General features: G+C 32.7%; 1 protein-coding gene and 1 long non-coding RNA gene across 2 annotated transcripts in view; one reads left to right on the top strand and one right to left on the bottom strand.

The window, feature by feature from the left end:
- The window catches only part of LOC105154309 (hypothetical protein), a 116,222-nt gene that overhangs the window by 2,441 nt on the left and 95,261 nt on the right, over positions 1-18,520 (top strand). The window lies entirely within an intron of this gene.
- Positions 6,030-14,126, bottom strand: LOC147910439 (uncharacterized). The gene is made up of 2 exons (XR_015544056.1): positions 13,979-14,126; positions 6,030-13,174 (listed from the first exon to the last, which is right to left on the bottom strand). It is a non-coding gene; the product is annotated as an uncharacterized LOC147910439 (long non-coding RNA).

Below are 18,520 nucleotides of genomic sequence, written 5' to 3'. Positions count from 1 at the left end.
GCAACTGCGAGATTGCCTCGTGCTTGTGGAATTCGTCTTTTCTTTTCAGAATATGTCCGTCCTTCGCATCTAGATTGTATGTTTATAGTCGTGAATCCTTCTTTATTCGTAAATATCATGGAAAATTCTTCCATGGTGGTTAAAAACGAACGTCATATAGATCATTAGATATTTATTCATCTGTATGACGTTTGCTATTTTTGTTGAGAAGAAACACCGCATCTTATTGTCAGATAGATTAGGGCTATAAAGTTTTAAAGTATGTAACGCTCGGCAAAATACAATAACATCATGAATTCGTTAGCTGCACATAATCTGCCGTGCTTTTAACTCTGTGGCAAGTATCTATACTCCCCCCCTCCCCTCCTCCCCCTCCACATACCGACGCCACTTTTAATCCCCTTTGGTTCATGCGCGTAGTAAATTTACGTATTGTAATTAAAATTTCCTGGAAATAAAACGAGATGAGTATTTTGAATATTTTTCTTTCTATTGTCTTTCGTGTCTTTGAACACCGTAGTTATTACCATTATTATTATTATTATTATCATTATCATTATTGTTATTAACATTATCATTATTAATATCATTATCATCATCATTATCATTATCATTATTTTGTTTACAAGAATACACGAATTAAAATCCTTTTTTAAAATTCTCTTTTATATCTTAGACATTTTCGCCAATATATTTATCCTCTAATATATTTTTATTAAAAAAAATTAATCACGCGATATCGATCGAAAAGAAAAACAGAAAATTAATCATTATTTTGATCGTTATTTTATATTATATATAAATGTCAAATTGTATACTCGTAAATACTAGCTTATTTGATATTATAATATTCTCTGATTCCATATATATGTATTTTAGCGTTATCGATTTAGTGGCGATCAAAATAGGTCATTTTACTCCAACCAAAACATATTGTCGCATGTGATCAATATAGCTTTAAGCATTTTTATCAGTATTTTCATCGTCATTTTCATTTCGCAAAATTTGAACAGCAATACTAGCTCACTTTTCATTCTGTCTGGTCGTTATATATTCGTCCAAAACTCGACATAACAAAGAAAAACACTTTTTTTATAAATTTATGTTTTATGATAAAATTTTTTAAAAATCTGATTATATATATATATATATATATCCGATTTTATATATATATATATATAGACCTCATTAATGTGTCGCTGAATAGTTTTATAAGTAATACATAATTGTGAGAATAGTGAAATAAAATCTGCGTTTGAGCATTGAACCGAAATTGTACTTCAGTAACCATGAACGCTGCCTGGAGATCTAAAAATAAATATCTAAGCTTAGCGAACCCATTATTTATTTTTAGCACATTGAATGGAGATATCGTAGAAAACTGGTATTGATATACATACACTAACATGACATTAGCTCTATACACTTGATTACTAGCAATAACTATTTAATTTAACTAAACTATACAATATACAATTGAAAAAAAAAAAGAGATTGTCTAGTAATTTTACCTAAAATACATAGGATTGCCACAGAACCTGGAAAACCGGGAAAACCGGGAAAAATCAGGGAAATTGAAATTGATCATGGAAACCGGGAAAAATTAAGGGAAAATTTAAAAAAGTTTGGAATTTTGAAATTTACTCACAATTCCTTGAAACTGCTCCTATTCCAAATAATTGTTATAATTTTTTAAATATTATATCTGACGTTTATAGTCAAATACGTTCAAAACTTGCGCACTTTAAACGATTTTGATAAAATAATTAAAATTTATATTTTATTCAGTATTTTTACTTGATCCCTCTTTTTCGTCATAACTGCATTCTTTTTTTTTCAAAATTATAAATTTATTTATTTTATGCTGTGATTTGAATTTGTATTATGCTACCAAGCTTTTATTGTATTATTTTTAATAATATAGACTAGCTTTCCTACAATCCTTGAGTCTAAATGTTAAAAGTTACATATTTTATATTATTCATGGAAAATTTTCTATTTTTATCTGGAAAATCTGAAAAAATCAGGGAATTTTAAAATTTAATTTCTGTGGCAATCTTAATACAGTTTACCTACAAGCTTTAGAGCACGATCTACATTGCGGGATAAAAAAAATGTTTTGTCAAATACCTCACCGTGCTTTATATTACAAACGTAAAGAATATGATTGTATTAAAAGTAGAGAAGGGCTATGCACTTTCGAAATTACAACGATCGCCCATCCCAAGAGATCAACGGAGTATAATAATGATAATTGTCGAGAAAGTCTCATTCGCATCAATGCGATTCTTTTGTTTCAACAGTGATGTATGCGAATATTCTCTCTCTCTCTCTCTCTCTCTCTCTCTCTCTCTCTCCTTCCTCTCTTACTTCGTTGACTTGTGCACGTGGCACGCGTCCGTTATTCTCGTTGAGCGCGCGCGACACGTCGGTCGGTACGCACATTGCGCCATGGACACCACGATTCACACCTGTCCGTCTGTTCGTTCGTCCGGCAGCACAACGGAGCATAAATGTCCGCAAGAAGAACGATATCGTGGTATTTGGCTTGGACCACCTGGCCGACAGAACCGCCCGTCCTGCAGGGCCGTATCCAATCCTTTACGATTCTTTTAGATTGGATTTTTAAGAGGCCAGTAGAGATTGTGATCAAATAGCAAGTTACCTGGTTACCTTCTTCAAAGGAAGCAACGACCATTAATTATTATCAATAAATACAGCTTACTTTTATTCAAATGAGCAAGTTCGTGCTTCTTGAATCAATTATATGTTATATTCTTTAATTGTAGTCAATTTGAACAGTTTAGTTTAATAACAAATGAATATAGTACTTGTTATTTAACCTTTGGACTGAAGTCTTAACTCTACTTTTTATTATGAGATTTTAGCTGTTAGTAATACTGTTCATATTTTCACTTGCAAATATTTTTTATTATTTTTGCGGTTTTGGTGTCCTTTGTTTCAATGCTTGCTAGAATGGCTATAAGGAAATCACATGCGCGCGCGCGTGAAATTTATACATATATGAAACAAAATATATATATATTTACATATATATATATATATATATATATATAAATTATAATTATGCTGACTATTATATGACTATTAAACAATAGCAATTGAAATTTAAAAATATATTTAATCAAACACATGTGTGTGTGTGTGTGTGTGTGTGTGTGTGTAAAAAAAGAACATTTTCTAAAATTTTGAGTGTATCAATACATTATATTATTGTCATTTCTATTTTCTACTTCAATTTTATATATATATATATACGTCTTTAATTATTTTTCAGTAAATAATACGTAATAATATCGTTCTTCATCATGTGTAATAAAATCGTTGTTAATTCGTCCAGGATAATCCACGGTTTATAAAATTACGTTGAGAGAGATAATAGGTCACATACGCAAAACCAATGAAAATATGAATAATTACAAGTTACGTTTGTCAATACACACAGTTGCAATTGTAATTATGGGAAATATAGCGGATTATTATTATTGACCTACCGAAATAATACGGATATCATTTACCACACAAGCAATTTTAAAACAGTCGCATATTTCGCGTCGCTTGACAAAAGCAAAATTACTTCTCGTAGCATTTCGACGACGAAAAAGTAAGAGGATTCGACAAAAATATCACTGCGTATTTTTCATTCGCAGCTTTATTTGGTGGAAAACTCTAGAAATTTACCTTCTGTAATGTGTAATGGAATTAAAACGCACATCTCTTTTTCCAAATCTTACAGTGTTAACGTGATAGAATTAATAAAGTAACTTAATGCGATTCATACAAAATCTCTCGCAATTTTATGTTTTCAACGAATACTAAATTTCGATTTCGAGTTTGAAAAAAACATATATATTTCTTATATTGATCTCAAATAGTGATTTGTGTGTAAAAATAAAAACTCGAAGTAGGAATTCATACAATAGATCAGTATTGAATTCTACGAAGTACCGATTCTGTACCAAAAAATGAATTTCCTATTTCAGTACCTGTATTTAAAAAACAATGATATGATACTGACTCATTGTGGATCAGTATTGAATAATAGTACGGACATATTGGGTCAGTACATTATTAGTACATTTTCGGCATTATGGCTCTCTCTCTCTCTCTCTCTCTCTCTCTCTCTCTCTCTCTCTCTGCTAAAATTATCCAAAATCAATGTGTATTGAGATAGTATACCGCTAGTATATTTGTAATATCGTGTCTATATTTAGTACAATAACTCCGTACTATAATAGTACTGAATTATAAATTTTGGCCCATTTCTATCATTCAATATTCCTTCGGTACCGTAGTTATATTGACATGTAAAAATTGGTACTAGTCAATTAAAAAAACTCATACGTTAAGGAAGCTTTCTACTTAGGAACAAGTCAGTAATTGTAATAAAGTTTATTCTGTATACATATAAACGTCTGCATAATACAGGAGAGGAAGCAACCATACAGCCTCACGAGAATGCACTGTGCTACGTATAGGTATATGGCTGATGCGCGTATCGATTTTGGCCAGACTGCATTACTATTGCATCGCGTCAAATTATACGAGCAAGAAATCATATTATTAAATTTAACAACAAAATTCATCAAACGTTAAAATCATTCGTTATTAATATCGACGTACAAATTTGATAAATAAATCGATTTAAACTCTTTATTGCAGAATCTTGATTATCAATCTGTGTCATGACTATCATCAATGTTTATCTACAACAAAAGTTAAAAGAAAGTATATAAGATAAAGTATATATAACAAGTATTGAAGCTGCAATAAATTTCTTATACGAAAAAATGTGTGTGTGTGTGTGTGTTTGTGTGGGGTTATATTTTAGAAATCATCTTTCGAAAATATCTACATAAGAAATTTCTGTTGTAAATTTGCAAAAGTATTGGAAGATTTTATCCAACAAAATTTAAACGATTATATTGTGAAATTACAACAACATTTTGTGGTAAATCTCAAGCTCTATACGCAAATCTCTCTCTTCTACGCATTCGTGGCGCTCCAATTTTGTAAATTCACAACAAATTTCTATTGTAAATTTACAAATATTATAAAATCACAGCAAAACGTTATACAGTTTATAAATTTACTGCATATTTTTATCGTATTGTATTTGTAAATAGGGTATTGTAAATTCACAAACATTTCTAACAGTATACATATATACAATTTATATTTTAATCAATTTAATTTAACGGATTGCTCTTTCGTAATTTTTCCTCATAAATATTGAAAAATTTACGTACAAAATCTACATGAATAAAAATTTATATCACTTATCAGATATCGTCTGATATTGTATAATTTCGTGGCACGTATATGTTTTGCTCAAAGTTCGTGTCCTGCTAGCTAGCTCGTTTTTAGAACCGGGTTTTTCACATCAAATATACGTACCTGCACTTTCACGGCGCCAAGCCCACGGATGCATATTGCATATACCTGCTCGCTTCAAAGGTGAACTTACCTGTGCATTGCACTGGTACATGAACCGCGCGCGCGCTCACGTTCACCCTGTGTATGGCCAGACGGATGCCTGTGTGAGTGCACCAGTACAACGTATCGGAGCGATTGCACCGATATGGCTACCGAGAGCAAGCGAACGAGAGCTCTCGCTCATATAGATTTCAGGCGACGATTAAAAGGCATTCATTTTTCAAACGTGCATGACGAGCCGCGAGAAACCGACGCTTCTCTCTCATCCTTTTGTTCTGCGTAAATTTGAATACATGTTTACGATGTAACGAATCAATGACGCGACATTGTACTACTTCTATTGTGCTTCTGATGAAACATTACACGTTCATAGTTTTATACTTAAAATTATACATGTATGTAGATACAAATGACTGAGTAATTAATTGACTGTTATTAACGGTTCTGATAATTCGTATCGTACTCCTCTACAATTTTTAACATTTTTCATTCTGACTATTTATTCTTAAAATATGTAAAACTTAAAAAAATATTAATTTTTGTGACGAAAGATATATTTTTGTCACGAATAGCTATACAATAAATCCAACTTTGAGTCTTAATTCAGCAAATTTAACGAACAGTTCAACAATTTGTAATTAATCCGTAGATTAATTGAGGAATGTACATATTCTTTCGTTTATTACTATTATAACGATCGATTCTTAATCACTATTAAATTTATGTTTAGATAAGATAAGATTATATCATTCGGATTTTTTCAGAAAACGATCTTAACAGAGTTACCCTTTTTTTTTCACAGAATTATCTATAAGTTTAAAATAAATATGATTTAAGTGTGTATCTGCTTGCAAATATTTATACGTTTATTTACTATAGTTTAGTATTGGTATTTCATATAAGAAATATACGCTCGAGGATGACGTGTTAAACTGTCTTTTATAAATTCTCACATAATCGTAAGGAGTCTCGCGATATGAAAACAGTTTTGCCATTTCTTCCGAGATTTCATCGGGGCCGTCGACTTTTATACGTGACCCGCGGTCTCGCATAATCCCCTCATGCGGACGGAATATTTATTTCTCGAGCTACTTTCACGTTACTTCGCTTTTGACCGAGCGTTACGTAAAAAAAGATGCGGACGGTCGCGCGAGTAACCGTAAAAAAAAAAGAGAAATAAAAAAAAAACAAGAAAAGCACCCTGATAAATGGTTCTGGAACTTTCAACAGCCGGATTGCCGAAGTTCGTATCAAAAGGATAGTTTAAAATGAAAAAAGGAATGAAAAACCACGAAAAGTGCGCGCGTACGCGAACGCGCCAGGTTGCCTTCTCCGGCGGAAAATGATATTTTCTTCATGATTTTAACGACGCGCCGGACGCGACAAAGTGCCAGATAATAGTGCTGTGCGAAGGAAAAGAGCTGTGTCCATTTACAAACCATTCTAATAAAAATTGTACAAATCTCATCGTACGTTTCTTTATAACAAATTATTTAGAAATCGACTTTTCCTTAAAGCATTTACAGTTCTTGTGTAATTAACGATGAAAATAGAAGGCTTGTCCGATTTAATGAATTTAAAAATAAAAATTACTTTGTTTTGTTAATCTCGAGTGAACTTTATATTTCAGTAAATCGGTATACATTTAAAGTTTAATTGCAAAAATTTATTGTAATAAAACATGGATAGATGTGATATGCTGATCTTCGATATTTACGTTCACAAAAATTAATCTCGAAACCGATTAAAGAAGTTTATAAAATGATTAAAAGGACATCCGGGGTTTCTAGGACTGTTCTGTATTTAGGTCATCGTGCAAATGAAACTGCCACATGTGAATGTATATCTACATTGCGAAAGTGGAACTCGTTCGTGATTATTTATGGATACGGAGTATTCGTGTTTGAAATGATGACAAATGAATCAATCAGTTGATCAGCCATATAGCAACAAAGTACATAATAGTACATCTAATAACAAGTCTGTTTCGAGTGTATATACTCGGGAAAGTCCAAGAAAAAATTTACTTATCGCTGCTAGAATGATAAAGCGCTATCATAATGTTATGTGAATACTCGCAGTAAATAGAAAATGTTACTGCTCTTTGTTAGCATAGATCATGTAATTTTGTCGAATGTTTAAACATATTGTCCCAAATATTCTCCAAATTATCGCAATCTAGCTATTGCATTAAACACTTAAATCTATATAATTATTGTTATTCAAATATAGTAACAATAGAACGTATGAGCCAAGCTGAAAAATTTGGGTACAATTTTATTGTCATTCAATTAATTTTAATTTGGATAAGCTTTATTTTGTACAGCAGCCGTTTTAAAAATCTAGTTTGATTTATAAATCATGTTTTGATCTGATACAACTGAAGCAATTTCTGTTGTCACAAGCATTAATATTAATTATCCTATTCTTTCTTGAAAAGCATTGAATCTCTACAGGAAAAATAAAAGCTTTTGCAATGAGAATAAATAAATACATATCAATGCTACTGGAGTGGTTATACGTTTTACAAAAATATGTATCTCAAAATTATTTTCCGAGGAAAAATCGTTAATACTTTTATTAATCTTATTTCCTACGATTTAGGAAAACAAATTCCTTAAATTTGTTTAATATACAAATCGAAACGTAATAAAAATATATAATAAAAAATAAGATATTAAATGGATATTTCGATCCACTAACACTAAGACATAAATATTCCTAACCGTTAAAAAAATCGTATACATTATGGTATGGTTATTACAAATCGGACAAAAATAGATAAGAGGACAGATATCTTGCGCTCAATTGCGATTAATTTTAAACGATGAAATCATTCTGGCTGTGTCTAGCCGACTGTGCGGTTAGGGGTTAAACAATCGCAGCAAAACGAATTGAACATTCGCTGGAGAAGCGGAGCGATCAGTGATTTCTTGATCGCGAACGCGTTGATACAACGCAATGAAATATTAGTCTAATTGAGGCGAATCAAGGACGTGCCACTGGCTCTATAATGCGATATTGTTTCAACTCCGTCTCGCTTTCGTCCCAAGGACCTTAGAAGTTCATTCACGTCGGTTTTGCATAGAAATCACACACCGTGCAGTGACAATGCCGATACTAGTCTTATTTAAACGAGCCATCTGTTACGTTCGATACATTCTGATATTAAATAATTAATGAAATTAATGATAATCATAAGAAAATAAATTTTTCTGGATCCTTGCACATTTTGTAGTTCATAGGCTAGCGATATCCTTTATAGCGGAAATAAAAATATAATTAAAATTAAAGTGCAGTTATATGATTGTGTTCGATTATTCAGCTGCACTAAAACGATGCAAATGTGTTAATTTTTTTATTGGTTTTTATTTGAGTTGTATCGATTTGTTGCAAATATAAGATAAATAAAATATAAACAGGAGCAAATCTTACTATACGAATATGATATCTATATGTATATGGGGGGAGGGGGGGGGAAATATATATACTATTTCTGAAAGAATTATAATACAATACATTCTCAATCTTTGGCATATTATATTTGTTCGTAAAAATACATTGCTCATTAAACAATGATAATTTGCTAAAATATCTGAACGTATCTGTTATCGCATTTTGCTATTATTATTACTGTTATTATTGAATTTTCATCGCACACTTTTGATGTCACAAAATACTGGCGGAAAACCTAAAATTAATAAACTTATATTCACCAAGGAATACGCAATTTGTGACGGGTGTGTTACTACGATCATGAATTGTATATTTAGGTGTTCAGCATTATTATAAGCTATCATATCAATAATATATAAGTTTCAATCATCTTATATAAATTTTCTGTTCTTTTCTCTTCTGCTCCTCCCCTCCCCTTCTGTTCTCAATTTCTCGCGGCACGGAGTCACAATTGTCCAATCGTTAATTTCAACTTGGAATAAATCGTTCCGAATGACGCGCGACAACGTTAATTAAAAGCGACGTAACCGATAGTCGAAGAATATCTACCACAGCGTTCAAAAGGGACAAAGATAGGAGGAGAAATAGATAAGAGAGAAATAGATAAGAGAGAGAGAGAGAGAGAGAGAGAGAGAAAAGATAAAAGATAAAAGAACCATAATGGAAATATTTATGTAAGTCTATGCGATGAATTTTCATGGTTGCCGCAGGGATGTAAAATGTGCTAGGTATTCTGCGTAAAAGCTGTGCGCTCTCTAGCTAGTGAAAACGTTTTTAATAAAAAAAATGTAAAAACGAATGATGAGTTGAAGATGGGGAGTAGGAATGAGAAGAGAGAAGGGCATTGACGACAACAAAACAGGTCCAGGTGTAAGAGGGCGATAGGTATTCTAGAGAATGCGAGTCTCATTCGAATATTCGAGGATAGAGATTTCTCGTGCCAATATTCTATCCAAGAAAGCTATCCAGATCTATTCTCCGTACCGTATTCCATAACGGTTTACAGGTTAATTGGTTAATAGATTTAATTATCAACATATAGGATTGAAGCCGGTTCGCATAATACGTTGTGTGTACACGAAACGAAGTACGTCGTAAAGTAATAATATTAATAATTTGCTATTGGCAGGTAGAATATACTGCAACTTCTCCATAAGATTTACAACACTACGATACGAAAGTCGCTAGGTTGTATCATAAAATCATCTTTCATATCCTGTCGGAATAAGAAGAAATTAATTTAAAATATATGTTTATTATCTTATACGTACAAATTATTAAGTTCTCCAGTATTCTTTTCACTAGCAAGAGTATTTAGGTTAAATAAAATTTTATAGAATTTGATTAAATTTAAAAATTATAATTTACAGACAGAAAAGATGATAGGTATATTAAAAAAATGTAAATATTTATATTATAATATAGATTTTTTTCTTTAAATTACAAATATTAAATCGAGATATATTTGTTTTGATATTTTTTGCATAAGTAAATTTTAGAAGTATTTACAAAATCAATACTACACAAAATCCTTATGTAAGAATTACTTATTTGATAATCTGTAGCGATACAATATTTAAAAGCACTGCAAAGAGCATTACGAGGAGTAAAGGCTGTTTAAAATGCAATTTCATTTCGTGCATTACTCCAAGAAAAATTAGCCTCTATATTATATATATATATATGTCGACACCGGGTGCCTCTGAAAGAGTTAATCTCGACGATTACCGCCGCAGTCCTTTTACAGAATTCCTCAAAACGGATGCCTTGCTTCGTGTTGCCGCCTGAAAAATAATACGCAGAACGAAACGTCAAAATATGTCGGCATGCGAAGGCCTCATCCTTCTCCGTGACACAATAGAAAGTAGAGCCGCAAGGCTGTTTCTACTACCGGTCGTTCCGCATAAGGAATACGTAATATTCATTGTAAACTAACGCTATTCGGCTCTATTAGATCCTGTTAGACTACTGTATTTTAATATTGTTGCTCTTAGTGCGATTCAGAAACATTTTATGAAAATTAACGAATATATTTAAAAAGACAAAATTGATAAAAATTACTCAAGTTACTACAACAGCAAATTAAAATTTTAAACAATGCATCTAGATTTAAAAAGAATTATTTTCTGATATACTTTAAGAAAAAAAAAAAGATATATTATTTTCTGATATATTACTTTAATTTTATTTTCCAAAGTTTAGTTTGCAGAAAATATTATTCCATTTTTAACTGCTGATTTTTAAAAAGTCAATAATACCTCGTCGAAATGTTTCGCGGAAAGATCTCTTTCAAATTGGTGAAGCGATTATAGAAAGGAATGGCGCATATTTTCATAACACCCGGTACATTAACTTTCACGTTTTCGCAGTTATTTGCCTCTATAGTTAGAATCGATGCCAAAATTTTACGACGCATATAATTTAATTGCTTTAAAACTAATATTATAACCGTACTTCCGCGTGTATATCATTCGAAATTATCTCCAACGATACCGTATCTTTTCCTATTTGCGGATGCACGCACATAAAAGCGTCGTAATAAAGTAGTAAGATATAATGTTTATTGAAACACATGCAGTTTTTTACATTTATTTCTCGCAATATTCCAATCAGCAATATTATATTAGCAATTGCCTGTTACTCATTATATAGATGAGAGCATATCGCGAGTGCAATTCCGCGTTACATGTACATACATACATAATCGCATATATTACTCTATGCCTAACGTCTTCGTTACACAATTTGTATCACAATATTTGCATCAGTCGAAAGCAAATACATGTACTCACGCCTCCGAGAACGCCATACACAAAAGTGATCATATATGTATGCAAACAATTGATTCCGAAAATTATTTATTCAATACTGCATAATGATTCATAACAGTTAAATAGATTAATGGATATATTTATTTATTAGTCGAGTCTCAAAAATGCAAAATGTAAAGTTCACTATTAAAGAATAACTGACATAGTCAATGCATTAAAAGCACAAAAAATTATACTACAATTTATATTGTTGTTTTAATATTTATCATTTATTGCTATCTATTATTATTATTATTTACACTTTATTTGTATATTTGTACATTTCAAGCACAACTAAACGTTGTAAAATAAATTGTTTGTTCACTGTATTAGAACACGATTCTTGTTCAAGTGATAATGAGTGTGATAAACAACAACAACTGAAATTGAGAATAGTCATAAATTACAAGAGGTTATAGGTTTGATCGAATTACAGTTGAAATTTGCAAATGTATTTTAGGAAAAAGTAAATGGACATAGTGTTATCTGTTTAAATGTTATTACTATATTTAAGATGTAAAAAATTAATTTGTAATAAAAAATATTTTTTTTTTAAATAAAAATTTTGTGAGTTATTGAAGATAAATCCGAAAATTTCGAGTTTTTCACTTTTTGCCACGATTTCGTCACTTCTAAAGAAGCAATCTACTATTTTCTGGTCTAGTTTTCCTCAAAACACTTTGCTCTACAGATTAAACCTAAAATAGACTATTAGAGAAATGTTAAAATGGTAACAACATAAATGCAAAATTCTAATAAATGAAAATTGACGTTATTTATATTGTTATTATTTTGTAATAATATTTTTCTAATGGCCTATTCTAAATTCAATCTATAAAGCAAAGTGTCCTGAGGAAAATTACATCAGAAAATAATAGATTGCTTTAGAAGTCACGAAATTGTAGGAAAACGCGAGGCACTCAAAAAACTTTCTAGTCCATTTTTATTATAACATACACCAAAAACTCCTACATTTTTAACAAGTTTTGTATGAAAAATTTCTTAATTATAACAGTAAAGAATATCTAAACGAAGAATTATGTCCATTTATTCCTTTCCCTGAAAATTAAATTCGCAATTACACCTTAAATTTAATGATGACAAACCTTGTCCCCCTTTAAATATTCATCTTAATTCTATTACGTAATCTCGATCACGTTTTCACAAAGAAAGGATTTGCGATGGATAGAATCGAGAATGTGCACGCATTGTTTCACAAAACTAATTTGTTGTACGTTATCATTTTGCAGCGAGATAATCGTATTACAAAAAATATATATATTGCGAGAATTGCTGACGCGAGAGACGCTGTCGCGTAGAGCATTCGTGACATATACTTGGTAACCGACAGCGATCCCGAAGACTCAAGGTTGATCACGTGAAGAAACGTCGCTCGTTCCATCTGTCTCCCGATCAATTGGATCTTTTTTTCCGTGATCGATCTTCCTCTGCTGTAATTTTAATAATATTTATGCCCAACGCGATCAAGTCAGCATGTACGCGGCAGTTTGTTATAGCTGCGTTATGCGCGTACACGCCGGCATGCAGAGGTGGAGTTGCGAATCAATAACTCGTGTTATAAGGCATTTCGGTATGGCGATATCGATTATGTACACCGGTTATGCGGGCCGAAGGTGTCCGAAGACGATGACGATGTAAATGCGATGGCGGCTGCTGATGTAATGTGCGTGTGTATGTGTGTGTGTGTGTGTGTGTGTGTGTGTGTTGCAACGTGACACGATGAAAATTATGATTACACGCGCGAAAACGAGCGCACGCGGAGGACGCGTGCGACGAACCGAAAATTCGCTTTCGGACGCTCGGTGATTTAGACGAGGATAGACAAAAAAGTTAACTTTATTCTTCTGGGGATAAAAAAATGCAAGTAACGCGAGCATGTGCGAGTATGTAACGAAATAAAATCTATACAGCGAGAGAAAGAGAGAGAGAGAGAGAGGAAGAAAAAGGAATAATTGCTAATGTCTTAAGTATAGAAAGTTTACCGCATAAATATGTATCTCTCTTTATATAAAATCTGAATTGAATAAAAAGGATTAATTGCTAAATTATGTGCCGTAATGAAAATCTGTTCTTAATCAAATTGCAGTAATTATTAATTATTGATTTAATTATAGAACATAAGTTATATATTGTTTTATATATATATATAGATATATATATAATATATAAAATATATTAGTTACACAGTTGTGAAATCAATTATAATGAACAAATAGAAACAAAGACATACATACGTTCAAAAAGAATCATGAGATACCCATGGCTCGTGCCGTATTCAATGCCGAAAAATAAATACGAGCTGACATGTTTCGCTTCCGCACGTCGGCGCGACGTCGACTTAACGTGAATGTGAATTGGCCTTTATTCGGATCTCTCGACGAGTTCTTCCGCGCTGCCGCCACACAGAACGGAGATATCCGTGGCCGACGAAATTACGTAACACGACGTGACTCGATGAAATCACGATTACACGCGCTACACGCAGATACTCATGTGAGAAAGAGATAGCATGAGGGAAGTCCCTCGTGGTAGTTGTGGTTAACTCGGCTATACACGTGTGAGTATTATGTTTGAATCAATGAATATATAAACGAAAGGCGACGAAATTATTATTCCTCTAGAGTAGTCTAGAGTCTAGGATGAGAGAAAAAGAGGTGTGTGTGTGTGTGTTGTGTTTGGGGGATCGTAGATATTTAAAAAGATTTAAAATTTTAAATTTAAAACAAAACAGTTTTTTTTCTACACGTACACACGCACACACATACATAGTGCTATGAAATCTGAGCGATATATTCTGTATCTGAGATAAAACTCTTTTTAATTCTATAAAGTGATGCTTAATCGTAAACAACAGTATTTTTGCATATGTACAGTGTAGTCCAGCTACGACTAATACCGACACAAGAGATCTTAATAAGAGACGGAGAACGGTACTTTCATCAGTGCAAGGCTTTCTCAGAGAATCCTTTTTCATGGCGCGCTCCCGTCATGTCGTCTCGATCCACCGTTGGCTGGCGAACAAAAGAAAATGCCGTGAAATATTTCGTCGTATCGCCGGCCGAGCGTACTTCACGGTATTTCGCTGATTTCGCGTTCGTAAAGTAGAAAATGTCGTTGGATCTCGAATTACGAAGTCTCGATCATTCACGAAAGAATTATGTCCTCTCCGAAAAAGTTTTGTCTTGTAAATCATAGCGAGCACGAAAAAAATACTCCAAATAAAGATTCGTTCGTCATTTAATCATGTTGTAATTAGTTTGTATCAAAACGTACGATGATTTTCGTTGTTATTACGCATATAAAACGATGTTTTTCAATACGGTGTTTTCAATGTTTTAATTAAATACAAGCGTGTGTATTGCCGAACGTGAATTTAGTTATTATTAATATCTTTGTAACGTAAAAAGCATAAAACACTTTTATACATCACAAAATATTTATATCATCACAATATATTTGTATCTGTGTTATTTAATAAATGTGTATGATATAAAAATCAATGAGTAAATAGACTATCTGTACGGTGATCCTGGAGAGAAGTGGATGAGATGAGAACGTCGTCGAGAAAGGACTAATGAAAAGGAGGGTTTCCGAAGTTGGGTCAATGACGTCAACCCCGGGGGCGTGTAACTCTGTCGAGATTCAACGACGTAGATACACATCGACGATCCCCGCTCTCCGAGTGTCCTTTTAATGGCGCGCAAATGCCGATTTATAACTCTCTGTCCGAAAATAAAAGAGTCAGACAATTATCGAACCTTTCATCCACACAATGATAAAAACAGTGCGTTCCGACAACAGCCATTAAAATTATACGAATTTCGATATATAATCCCGACAAACGATGCGTGTAATTTAGATATAATATTGCAAAAATGAATTGTTCGCATGAAACGCCTTGTTTGCCTGAATTACGAGCACCAATATTACAGTAATCGTGAAAGGATAGTACAACGTTACAATCGTACAACGGTAAATTACAATTTAATTTACCGACGTTAACTTTTTATCTCCCATATCTTCATCATGTGACTTTATTGGAATTTCACGTATAAACTTGCGTTTTTAAACGAGTCTTGAATTTGTATCAACAAGAGGTGTTCAGTGTCATCTTGTTTAACTGTCACCATTGACAATTCAATACCATGTCGAGTAGCTAGAATCGAGTAGCTAGAAATCTCCGTATTAAATATCTTCAATCTGCAAAGCGCAGATTCTCTCGTCAGGCGACTTTCTGCAGCGTCGAAGTAAATTTGCAAGCTCGCGTTTGTATCGTACTTGCAACCGTAGAATACTATACGAATAAAGTTGTCTGGAATAAATCGATCTTTAAAAATATTTTCGAGATTATTTCAAAAAAGTGTTCCAATATTCCAATATTTATACGAGATTAAAGAATGTCGCATTTAAAATAACTGCGATCAATCTACAAAATATTTATACAACTGTATTATTGTTTAGAAGCGACGATCTTTCAAATACGTATCGTACGAAAAAAACTATCGTATGAAAACGTAAGATCTAACAAGAAATATGAGAATAATTCCCAAATCTAATTCACTTTAGGTATCGGATATTCATTCGTATATCCGCGGAACGGTACTGCAAATATCTACATCGCATTATTCGTAATCCCGTTACTGCAACACTGGCATTGATCATAATCCCGATAACAGCAGGATATTTGTAGAACATTGAAAAAGAGTCCTCGCGGTAGGATTTTTATGGGAAAGTAAGACTTGTGCGCGTAATTAATTGTCCTAACTCTCATTCTAGAGGGCATATTATCTCTCGTAAATATTGAATAAATGGGGATACAAACGGGATCAGAAACAGCAACGTTACGTGTCTACCGATAATCCCCATGATATGTTCAAATTAACGCAATGAATTTCGCGGTTGTAAATAACGCTGTGTGATCGACTTTGAAAACGTGTAACGATTCCACACGATTATAATGTTTATCGATCGTGCGATACTTGTGAGTGACAAAATTATTACTATTATTATTACTGTTTGCAATAGAACCATCTGTATTAATATGTTAAAAAGAAATAATAGTGTTATGTATAAATGTAAAGAAGTAATTGCGATCCTATATTAAATATTGATACTCGATGGACGATGAAAAGCAATAAAATAACAATTTGACTAATCATATAAACTTAAGCACATAGTAATAAAAATTATTATACGTTCAATAGAAGAACAGATTGCAATATTCGCGGTATAATTTCTATGGCGAAAATAAGTAATCGATATCAATATATCACGGTAAATATAGGTAAAGAATTGCGAAAACATATATTCTATATATGTATATATAAATATCAAAGTATCATTGATGCAGAGTATCCGGGATGTGAAAACGACGGAGGTTAGCTTCACGTATCGATAGCTCGTGTAATGCATCACGATATCGTTAGAATTTCTAATTACTATTATTATTCCCATCCGAAGAATGAAACGCGCAGGTATAATATTGATCGGCGCGTCATACCGGCGGTAAAGCGATCCCTCTCGGCAGCGCACCGGGCGCGAGTTTCATCGGATTTTATTGCCGCCTACGAACTGCGATGTGTAAACATATCCTTATCATCACTAGTGACGCGGTGATTAAGAAAACTGCGAATGTACTACCGCGCATCACGACCGAGTGTATCACAAATGTAATTGCACGTTTCGTCGTACAAAATGGCCGAAATCTCATTCGAAGATAAGTCGCTCTTTTGAGCAAACAGCTTAGTTACATTTGAGATCGCACGATTACATAAGTATATTTACGCAGAACACGAAACGTTTATTTGTATCTCTTGTACATTATTATACGTGCAATGAAAGATGAATTAAATTTAAGAGATCATCATTTTACTTAAATTTGAATGTATGAGATGGAGATCTTAATTAAAATTAAGATCATACTTGTTTATTTATTTAATTATTTTGTTAACGTATTTAACTTATTTGTTATTTAAATTTAAATTAACATTTCAAAAAGCATAGAGTTATATATTTCTTTAGTTTAAGATGAGTTGATCATTCACGGGAATATTTTGCTTTATTTGTTTTCTCGATATTCCATTGTACGAATTGTCGATGACGCGGTACACTTTCATATTCTTGCGGTTATTGAATGTTTCTAGTTTATGTATCTATCTTTTCTATTGTGATCCATGGCAACAGCGGAGCAGATATCAATTATTTCGAAGAAGATATTAATCTTATCTCAAGCGCGCGCGCGCGCGCGCAAGCACCTCGAAGCCGTTCGAGAGAGATATGGAATAAAGAATTCGCACATGTATCTGTATTATTCATAAATCACACGCTACAGCATTCGCATATAAAGAATATGAAATATTCAATGCAATTATTTCTGACTCGTCTGATATCAGACGATTAAACTTTAACACCGATTCTCTCTTACAGTTTAGTTTCATATACTCGTCTAAATACTTGTGGCAGCGCTCGTACCACTAAAATGTGCTTATCGATATACAAACTTTTATATAAACGTTCGTACTCAATATGAAAATTGCAAGTGTAGATATTGATTTAAGAGCTATCACTCGAACCTATACTCGCGCGATATACATATATATATATATATATATATATATATATATATATATATATATATGCATATACCGCTCTCTCTCGACGAAGATCCCCTCGATTATTTACATAGGTCGATTATGTCGTGCGAGTGCTTCGTATGTAGTGCGTAGCGTCGTTTTGAACAAACGAAACGCTGGCTTCTCTCAATCACGCATGGCGAC

Source organism: Acromyrmex echinatior, chromosome 2 (genome assembly GCF_024713525.1).
Source record: "Acromyrmex echinatior isolate Ae372 chromosome 2, ASM2471352v2, whole genome shotgun sequence".
Lineage (NCBI taxonomy): Eukaryota > Metazoa > Arthropoda > Insecta > Hymenoptera > Formicidae > Acromyrmex > Acromyrmex echinatior.
Note: the sequence above shows the minus strand (reverse complement) of the source record. Positions and strands in the feature narration are given on the sequence as shown.